This window comes from Onychomys torridus, chromosome 18, assembly GCF_903995425.1.
Source record: "Onychomys torridus chromosome 18, mOncTor1.1, whole genome shotgun sequence".
Classification (NCBI taxonomy): domain Eukaryota; kingdom Metazoa; phylum Chordata; class Mammalia; order Rodentia; family Cricetidae; genus Onychomys; species Onychomys torridus.
Window position 1 is genome coordinate 24,363,011 of NC_050460.1, and position 11,395 is coordinate 24,374,405.

Sequence of the window (11,395 nt, forward strand, 5' to 3'; positions counted from 1 at the left end):
AAAAAGATTCTACCTACTTAAATCATTTCTCTCAATAAGAAAAATTGAAGAGTCAATAAAAATTTCTGACTGTTTTTAGCTATTTTAGAATGAAGTATGAGGAAAGCTACAGGAACTTTAAAATAGGATAATTCTAAGATATAAAAACTCAGGAATATGAAAATAAAATTAAATATAATCATACATAAAGAGAAACAGTGGGCACAAAGAAACACATTGATAACCATTATATGTAAATTCATTTATAAATTCTTTTGTGAAGTATATCTGCTTTACTCATGTTGGATATAAACTGTCAGCTTTCCTCTGACAACCATTAGAATAATTCTAATTACCAATAGTCAAATATTTCAAATGTGGCAAATTACCACTATTTCTTCACAGGATCACACTGGGTATTACTGACAACCATTGTTCCAGATCATACTGGGTGTTGTAACACAGTTGTTAATTTGAATTTGTAGCTTCCTGAATATATTGTTATTGTGAAATTTTGCTTTCAACATAATTTTTCTTGGATTGTCTACTTTTTTCATTAAACGTTTTTGCTTTACATAAGTTGCTGTTTTTTTTAATTATTTGCCCCACTCCACTCACAATTTTAAATCTTTGAGACATGGATTAAATATACCAATGTAGTATTGACTGAAACAAACTATAATTTTTGACATTTCAGCTAAAAATGTATCATCTGAATTTATGGAATTTCTCAGTAAGATGATTCATCCAAATATTTTATAATGTGCAACTTGTAACTGTACTGGCTAGTTAGTAGCTAATGGTAAAGAAAATAAATACATTTTCTCAAATATAAATGCTGTCAAGTAATCAAGGAGGACATTCATAATTAATTTTGTGACATGCAAGTTAATATATCCTTTCAATTTTGAGTTTTAGTTTTCAAAATTATTAATATCTAAATACATTATATTAGCAGTAAAAAATCTAAGAAAAGATGTCAATACAATCATGCTTATAGAAAATTTTCCTAAGCAGTGGCAACTTTCCATGTCATTTACAAAAATATCATTTAAGAGAATAGTCTATGATTGTACCTATAATGGTGTGTCTTATCAAGACTAGTAAATACTAGTAAAAAAACAACAGAGATATGGTTATTTCCATTTTGCATAGATCTCTATGAATCAATAACTTCCACTGATATCATACACTGTTTTAATTTGTTATAAATGAACTATAGGCAAAGTCATTCAGAAAGAGAGATAAAAGATGTTTTTATATTTCTGCATGAATTTTCAACAAATATCTTTGAATTCTTTGGATGCAGAACCATCCATAGCTTACCAGTTTATACATCACAATGCGGACATTTCCAGTTAGGCATATGGATAAAGAAAATTGTAGAAATATGAATCAAGTAATTTTTCTAAATACTCAACATATTCTCTAAAACACTTACTTTTCACACTGTCCTACTTGAGACCAATTGATTTCATTGAAAAGACAACAAATTGTTCTTCAACCCCCAAACTAGAATTACTTATATGACCTAGATATTATGCCCACATTTATGTTATGAACTGATAAAACTAATGAAAAATGTCTTCTCTTCAAAATGTGAAGCTGGGAACTGCATCATTTATATTTCTACATGATGAAAAGTTAGCAAGCTTTAAAGGGCATATTATCTTCTTAGATAGGACTCATGTGCTTCAATTTGCTGTATTTTCAAAAATTGTTTGGCTTAGCTTGTTTCACTCTTTTGTAGGAGTGGATGATGGGCATTTCAATTTAACACAATACTGAGAAACTTGATATTCTTTAAGAAGAGATATTTCTCTGCCTCATTCTTGGTCTTTGCAAATTCCTTTGCTGATGCTTTCCTGACTCCTAGTTACAGGCAGATTTTGTGCCAGGCATTGACAAGATGTTAAGAATAATGAGGTAGATTCCCTGACCTGGAGGACTTTGCATGTAGAACTACAGACAGATAGATTAAAGAAAATATTGTGTTAGATGGATCCAGAGTATGCTGTGGAACACAGAGAACTCTCTAGCAAAGCAGTTAGGTGACTATGGGAGAATTTTTATGGGAGTTTTTATGCATGGTAACAAAAATAACCAGTATACTTGAAAAAAAATTAAAGAATCTTCACATCTCCAAATATACTTTTCAATTATTTTTATTTCAAGGTGGTGAAAATATATCCACAGAAATTACAGTGTTATGTTGTAATCTCATAAAATTAGACTATTTTATAATTTAAATCATTTGAATATTTCTTTATTAAGTATCATATTATGGAACTATAATTTCATATCTCCATGTAACAAAGAGCTCAATGCATATAAAGCACATGAAGACTATCTTAGAAAATTACTTTTAGCCACTTGATATTTGAAAGTCATTAAGCTAATAAGGAACACTGTTTTTAATATAAATATATATAATATTTATTTTTAATATGTACAAGTATTTTGCCTGCATGTGTGTATGTGCATCAAAAGAGGGATTAGTTCTCTAGAACTGGAGTTATAGACATTTGTGATCTGCCATGTGGATGCTCAGAACTAAATACATATTTTTTTGCATGAGCAACAAGTATTATTAAATCCTGAGCTATCTCTCAAGCCCATGAGGATTCGTTTTTTTAATATATATATATTTTTTTCATACAGATATTTGTGTTTTAATTTTACATATCAGCCATGGGTTCCCCTGTCCTCCCGCCTCCTGCCCCCTCACATACCCCCATCCCTTCCCCCCAGTTCCCATCTCTTCCAGGGCAAAGAATCACCTGGGTATTCAGCTCAACCTGGTAGATTCAGTCCAGGCAGGTCCTGTCCCCTCCTTCCAGTTGAGCAAAGTGTCCCCTCATAAGCCCAAGGTTCCAAAGAGCCAGCTCATACACTAAGGACATGTCATTGTCCCACTGCCTGGGTTCAACAGTTCAAGCTATTCAGTTGTCTCACTTATCCAGAGGGCCTGATTCAGTTGGGGGCTCCACAGCTTCTGGTTCATAATTCATATGTTTCCATTAGTTTGGCTATTTGTCCCTGTGCTTTTTGCAATCTTGGTCTCAGCAATTCACACTCTTACCATCCCTCCTCTTTCTTGACAATTGGACTCCTGGAGCTCCACCTGGGGACTGGCCAAAGATCTCTGCATCCACTTCCATCAGTTATTGGATGAGAGTTCTAGCACAACAGTTAGGGTGTTTGGCCATCCTATCACCAGACTAGGTCAGTTCAGGCTTTCTCTCAACCATTGCCAGTAGTCTACAGTGGATGTATCATTGTGAATTTCTGGGGACCTCTCTAGCACTTTGCTTCTTCCTGTTCTCATGTGGTATTCATGTATTATGGTCTGGTTTTCCTTGTTGTCCCTTTCTGTTCTTGATCCAGCTGGGATCTCCTGCTCCCCTAAGCTCTCTTTCCCTCGATGCTTGCCCTTCATTACTTCCACTGTCATCCAGGTTGTTCATGTAGATCTCATCCATTTCTCTGTCACTTGGTGATCCTTGTGTCTTTCCTAGGATCTCGTTTTCTAGGTAGCCTCCCTGGAGTTGTGTAGCAGTCTAGTCATCTTTGTTTTACATCTAGTATCCTCCTATGAGTGAGTACATACCATGTTCGCCGTTCTGAGTCTGGATTACCTCACTCAGGATGATTTTTTCTAGATCCATCCATTTGCCTGCAAACCTCATGATGTCATTGTTTTTTTTTTTTTTTCTGCCGAGTAGTACTCCATTATGTATATGTACCACATTTTCTTTATCCATTCTTCAGTTGAAGGGCATCTAGGTTGATTCCAGGTGCTGGCTATTACAAACAGCGCTGATATGACCTGGAAAGAATAATACACAACTTCATATGGAAAAACAAAAAACCCAGGATAGCCAAAAGAATCCTGACAATAAAACAACCTCTGGAGGCATCACGATCCCCAACCTCAAGCTCTACTATAGAGCTACCATAATAAAAACAGCTTGGTACTGGCATAGAAACCAACATGTGGACCAATGGAATCGAACTGAAGACCCTGACATTAATCTGCACACCTATGAACATATAATTTTTGACAAAGTAGCCAAAAATGTACAATGGAAAAAAGAAAGCATCTTTAACAAATGGTGCTGGCATAACTGGATGTCAATGTGTAGAAGGCTGCAAATAGATCCATATCTGTCACCGTGCACAAAACTTAAGTCCAAGTGGATCAAAGATCTCAACATACATCCAGTTACGCTGAACCTGATAGAAGAGAAAGTAGGAAGTAGTCTTGACCACATTGGCATAGGAGATCACTTCCTAAATATAACACCAGTAGCACAGACACAGAGAGAAACAATCAATCAATGGGACCTGTTGAAACTGAGAAGCTTTTGTAGAGCAAAGGACATGGTCAACAAGACAAAGCGACGGCCTACAGAATGGGAAAAGGTCTTTACCAACCCCACATCTGACAGAGGGTAGATATACAGAATATATAAAGAACTCAAGAAATTAGACATCAAAATGCCCAACAGTCCAATTAAGAAATGGGCTACAGAACTAAACAGAGAATTCTCAAAAGAGGAAGCTCAAATGGCTGAAAGACATTTAAGGAATTCCTCAACATCCCTAATTACCCGGGAAATGCAATCAAAATGACTCTGATATACCACCGTATACCTGTCCGAATGGCTAAGATCAAAAGCACTGAAGACAGCTTATGCTGGAGAGAATGTGGAGTATGGGGAACTCTCCTCCACTGCTGGTGGGAATGTAAGCTTGTACAGCCTCTTTGGAAATCAATATGGTACTTCCTTAGGAAATTGGGAATCTATCTCCCTCAAGACCCAGCATGTACCCAAGGAATGCACAATCATACCACAAGGGCATTTGCTCAGCTATGTTCATATCAGCCCATGAGGATTCTTTAGATTTTCTCTTCAATTGTATAGTTTTGCTCCAGATTTTCTCATAAAGGCAATAGTACACTCCATTGTGTAAAACAGCTTAGAGTCAGCTAGTGTTTCCTAGGTAGAACATGTGGAAACAGACTTTAATATTGATTTTGTTTCCACATATGAATTTTTCATTTTACTATATCATATGATATGATCAATTTTCTTATTAATGGGCCCTTGACCTACAAGGAAAAATCTTATCATGATAATTTCAGTACCTGACTTAATATTAATTCATTCCATCTGATACATATAAAGAAATAGAGTTTCTGAATAGGTGCATGTTTCATTTTCCAAGTTGATAGCTGACAAATGATTCATTTTTCTTTGTATGTAGCTATGTTCATGTGTTTAATTAATTTATGATATTTTGACCAGATTCACAAATCACACTGATATGTTTGGTTTTCAATGAGTTTTGACAGTTCAAATAATCCTGTCTTCTATACATCATGGGTTTTGAAGTAAAGTCATGAAATGCCATTGTAAGGGAAACAAGCCCCCCCCCACACTAGCTCTGCTAATTGCAGATTCAGTGGGAAATACTGCACTCTGCCCCCACACCCCATATCAGAAAAGTTAGCCCACCATGCTGTGCTAACAGGATGCTTGCCAAATAACCCCTGGGGTTGTGTTTGCAAGATAAATTGCTTAAGAAGAATGCTTGCCAAATGATCCCTTGCTAGATAAGCTTGGAATTCGTTTACCTACCCAGACTCTGAGAAAAGACAGTAGAGACATCTGGCGTCTAGATGTCTACACTCTGGGTGACCCCACTCCCCTGCCTTGGTAGAACTGCCTCATAAAAGACCTGTGAGCCTTAAACTCGGGGTCACCAGCTACTCCTCGCGCTGGTGACCCACGAGCTTGTGCTAAAAATAAAAAGCTTCATTTGTGACCTGATATCGGAGTGAAGCTCTCTGTTTTGTACGTTGACCCTAACATCTGGAGGTCCCACCGAGATTGAGAAGGACGGTGGTGAGTCGGCAGGGAAGCAGCTGTTCAAGTGGCCCATGAGGACCCTTGGACGGTGGGGGACAGACGTGTCCTGAACCCACAGGCTGCAGTTCTGGAGGATTCTCTGGAGTGTGGGGACCCTGAGACAGGGGCCCCGTCTGATTCCCTTTTGTCTAGGAGATTTTTCAGATGGCCCGGGCCAATAGACAATCTTTTGGCTTCATTTTCCCTACCATTTTGCCGGCTTGTCTTGTTTGTATGTTGTGTCTCTATCTTTGTGTCCTTCTGTGTCGGTATCTACTTGTTTGGAATGGGACAGTCGGCCGCCAAGTCTGCCTCCACCCCTTTGTCCCTAACCCTCTCTCATTGGTTGGCAGTGATGGACCACGCATTGAACCTGGCGGTTCGGATGAGGAAAGGAAAGTGACAGACTTTCTGTTCGTCTGAATGGCCCTCCTTCGGAGTCGGGTGGCCGGTAGATGGTACTTTTGATCTTAATATAATCAGAACAGTTAAACAAAAAAATCTTCATTCCAGGTTCACATGGGCATCCGGACCAACAAGCCTACATCTGGGTCTGAGAAGATTTAATGATAAACCTGCCTGAGTGGGTTCCGGTCATTTCAGGTCGGCCCATCTGCACCACCTACTGATTATACCTCTCTCCCTCTAACCAAAACCTCTGATTCACCTAAATCTTCCCCTCCCCCATTGATCCCGACATCTGCACCCCTGCCAGAGTCTCAGGCTGATCTCATTTCTCTTGACCTAGACCCCCCACCGCCTTACAGATCACTGCTGCTGCTGCTGCCTCTGCCGCCGCTGCCGCCAGCGGGGGCAGGATCTGGACCGGCCCCGGTCTCCCCTTCGGGGCCTGCACAGGGCACCCGCCAGAGAAGGGCACGCCCTCATGATGAGGCGCCCAACGTGGAATCCAAATACTCCGGAAGGTAGGGAGCATCTGTCCCTCTATCGCCAGACTCTAATGGCGGGTGTCCATGCGGCGGCCAGAAGGCCCACTAATTTGGCTAAGGTAGATGAGGTTCTCCAAGGGCCTGATGAAACCCCCTCTGCCTTCCTTGAAAGGCTCATAGAAACATACAGGAGGTATACGCCTTTCGATCCACAGTCTGAAGAACAGAAGGGGGCGATAGCGATGGCCTTTATAGGACAGTCAGCTGCAGACATAAGACGCAAATTACAGAGATTAGATGGTTTGCAGGAACTGAGTTTGAGAGATTTAGTCAAGGAAGCAGAAAAGGTTTATTAAAAAAAAAAAAAGACGAGGCCGGTCGGTCTTGGCCCTTGACGACTGAGGAAGTCAGGGTTCGGACCCCCTCCCCGAACTCCGGGTAACGTTTAAAATGGAGGGGACCCCAATGGACTTTGAGGTGGACACGGGGGCAGTCTATTCAGCCATCAAGCATCCACTAGGCCCTCTGTCTACCCGAAAGTCACTGGTCCAAGGAACAAATGGAAGCAGAGAGACCCTGGACCACTCAGAAAACAGTCAACTTGGGCAAAGAACTCCCAGCAACAGAGAAATATCGGCTGTATGGGACCACCATCCCCGCGGCCCAACTGACTATGGTCCCCACAGGAATGAAAGATAAAAAATGGACCCACAGGTTCCCGGAGGCTTGGGCAGAGATGGGGGGACCTGGACTGGCAGTAGAACAGCCACCCGTTGTGGTCACCTTAAAACCCACAGCAGTTCCGGCTCGGGAAAAGAACCCCTTTGTCTGGCAAGAGAAACACCAGACAGCGTTTTAGAGACGCTAAAAAAAGACACTCCTGTCGGCACCTGCCCTCGCTCTTACTGATGTGAGTAAGCCCTTCACCCTATACCTCCACGAGAAAAAGGGGGTGGAGGTTGGTGTACTAGCGCAAGCTCTCGGACCCTGAAAAAGGCCCGTCGCCTTCTTATCCAAACAACTCTACCCAGTGGCTAGAGGATGGCCCACTTGCCTCCGGGCAATGACAACAGTGGCTACTTTGATGAGAGACTCGGACAAATTAACTTTGGGACAGCATCTGACTGTTATAGCTCCCCGTGCATTGGAGAGCATTGTCCGCCAGCCGCCTGACCGATGGCTTAGCAATGCTTGGGCCACATATTATCAGACAACTCTTCTGGACCGGGACTGCATCACCTTCGGGCCCCCAGCTGTCTTAAACCTGGCCACCCTCCTCCCAATTGCTGAACAAGGAGAGGAGGGGGTACCGGTTCATGACTGTGGTGCCATTCTGGCGGAAAAAAACCGGGGTCCGGACAGATTTAATGGACCAACCGCTGGCCAACCCTGACCTGATATGGTATACAGATGGCAGCAGTTTCCTAAATGAGGGCCAGCGGAGAGCGGGAGCGGCAATAGTGGACAAAAATAAGGTCATCTGGTCTAGCAGCCTCCCAGAGGGAACCTCGGCTCAAAAAGCCGAATTGATTGCGCTCACCCAAGCACTTACCATGGCAGCCGGTAAACCTGCTACCATCTACACAGACAGCCAGTATGCATTTGCAACCGCGCATGAGCATGGGGCCAAATACAGGGAGAGGGGACTGTTAACTTCAGGCAAAAAAAAATAAAAAAATAAAAAAAAATTAAGGCCCTATTAGAGGCTGTAATGTTACCCTGAAAGCTGGCCATCATACATTGCCCTGGGCACCAAAAAGGAGACTCCCCAGTGGCCGCAGGAAACAGGAAGGCCGATCAAGAGGCGAAGGAGGCTGCCCTCCAGGATCCAAGGAGCCCGGCCTTTCATGCCTCGACTCCGGAGGATTCAGCTCCTGAAGAGGCTCCACCCCTGGAACTTCTGAAAGACACTCTGGAAAGGATCCACAAATTAACCCATCTGGGCAGCAGAAAATCGATCCAGATGACTACAAAAGATAAGACCCTCTCCCCATCTAAAAAGAAACAAATGGAAAAAAAGATGGTAGCTGCTTGCCGGGCCGGCCAGCAGGTAAATACATATCCTGAAAAACTGGCCCCCGGCAAAAGGCTACGAGGAACCCACCCTGGCCAACATTGAGAAGCAGACTTCACCGAGGTAAAGCCAGCTAAGTATGGCCTAAAGTACCTGCTAATGTTTGTAGATACCTTTACAGGATGGGTAAAAGCCTACCCCACCAAAAAGGAGACTGCAGCAATAGTTGCTAAGAAAATCCTGGAAGAAATCTTCCCAAGATTTGGACTGCCTCAGGTAATTGGGTCAGATAATGGACCAGCGTTCATGGCCCAGGTAAGTCAGGGACTGACAAAAATACTGGGGATTGATTAAAAAATTACATTATATCTATAGACCCCAGAGCTCAGGACAGGAGAACAATTAAGGAGACCTTAACCAAATTGACCATGGAGACTGGCTCTAGAGATTAGACGATGCTCCTACCGTATGCCCTCTTTAGAGCTAGAAATACCCCTTCCTTCATGGGTCTTACCCCCTTTGAACTGCTCCTTGGGTGTGCACCCCCAGTTAAGAACCTAACCCTCCAGCAAAGAGAAATCATGCCTTCCCCTCTGTCTGACAGGCTGCAAGCCTTAGCATCTGTCCAGCATACACTGTGGAAGCAACTGTCCGCTGCATACCAACCCGGCGGGGACAGCGCTGCCCATCAGTTCCACATGGGGGACTTCGTATACGTCTGCAGACACCAGCATCAGACTTTAGAACCCCGGTGAAAGGGACCATACCAAGTCCTGCTGACCACTCCAACGGTGGTCAAGGTGGACGGGATCACCACCTGGATCCATGCCTCCCATCTCAAGCCAGCCAAAGCGCCAGAAGACTCCTGGACTGCGGAACAGACTGACAATCCTCTTAAGCTTCGGATTCGTCGCCAGTGCGACCGCAAGTAACCCACATCAACCAGTGTCCCAGACTTGGCAGGTTATATCAGGCCAAGGAAAAATTGTATAAAAATTACCTCTAATCAGCACCCACTATGGGGCTGATGGCCTGACTTGCACCCGGACCTCTGCCAACTACATTATTGTCAGCCCTCACAGGACCACTTATATTAATTCTTATCCTCATGATTAGACCATGTATCCTCAATCAAATCTCGGCCCTTGTACGATCCCAGGTAAATGGGGTTAAGATGATGGTCCTGAGGCAATGGTACCAGCCGGTATCTGGCAGTGGCCTTTAGGATTAAAGGCTGGCACAAGAGAAAGGGAGGAATGAAAGGCCATTGTAAGGGAAACAAAGCCCCCCCCCCACTAGCTCTGCTAATTGCAGATTCAGTGGGGAATACTGCACTCTGCCCCCACACCCCATATCAGAAAAGTTAGCCCACCATGCTGTGCTAACAGGATGCTTGCCAAATAACCCCTGGGGTTGTTTGCAAGATAAATTGCTTAAGAAGAATGCTTGCCAAATAACCCCTTGCTAGATAAACTTGGAATTCGTTTACCTACCCAGACTCTGAGAAAAGACCGTAGAGACATCTGGCGTCTAGATGTCTACACTCTGGGTGACCCCACTCCCCTGCCCTGGTAGAACTGCCTCATAAAAGGCCTGTGAGCCTTAAACTCGGGGTCACCAGCTACTCCTCGCGCTGGTGACCCACGAGCTCGTGCTAAAAATAAAAAGCTTCATTTGTGACCAGATATAGGAGTGAAGCTCTCTGTTTTGTACGTCAACCCTAACAGTCAGGAAAGGTGCCAATAAACAAAACATGGTCAACCAAAAATAGTCAATGTTAACTGGGGTTATGGCCCTCAAGGCTAAAAAGGCCCTCAGTCAACTGAGCTTCCTTAGCAATAATCAATAATATTTGTTAAGAAATTTACAAAATAAACAAAGAAACAAAAAATTTCAATGAAATCATTCCTAATGATTCTCTGCAATGCTTGTGGACAGGAGCCTAGTATAATCATCATCAGAGAGGCTTCATCCAGTAACTGGGAGCAGAAGAAAAGACCCATAGCCAAACATTAGGAGAGTTCAGGGAATCTTATGGAAGAGAGGGATATAGAAGCAAGAAGGGTCAAGAAAACCACCAGAAAGCCCACAACATAGGCTCATAGGGCCAGAGACTGAATTGACAGTCAGGAAGCCTGCATGGGTCTGACCTAAGCCCCCTGCATTATGTCATGGCTATGTGGTTTGGTCTTCTTGTGGCATGCCTAAAAGTGAAAGCAGGAGATATCTCTGACTCTTTTGCCTGCTTTCTGGACCCTTTCACCTTACAGAGTTTTCTCTTCTAGCCTTAATACTAGGGGAGGTGCTTAGTCTTATTGAAACTTGATGTGTCATGTTTGGTTGATATCTCTGGGTGGTTTGCCCTGTTCTGAATGGAAATAGAGGAGTAGTGAATTGGAGGGAAGGAAGGAAGGGTAGGAGGGAAGTAACTGAAGTAATTTTACTATATTTTACTTTTTGATTAATTATAAATAGAATAAACAAACATATTACACAGCAATCTTGTTTACTGTCCTTCTAGCTTTCCCCTTTGTTATAGTACAATGGTGCTCCAGAGTAGAATGAAATAGAATATTGATATTGGAACAGTGAGTATA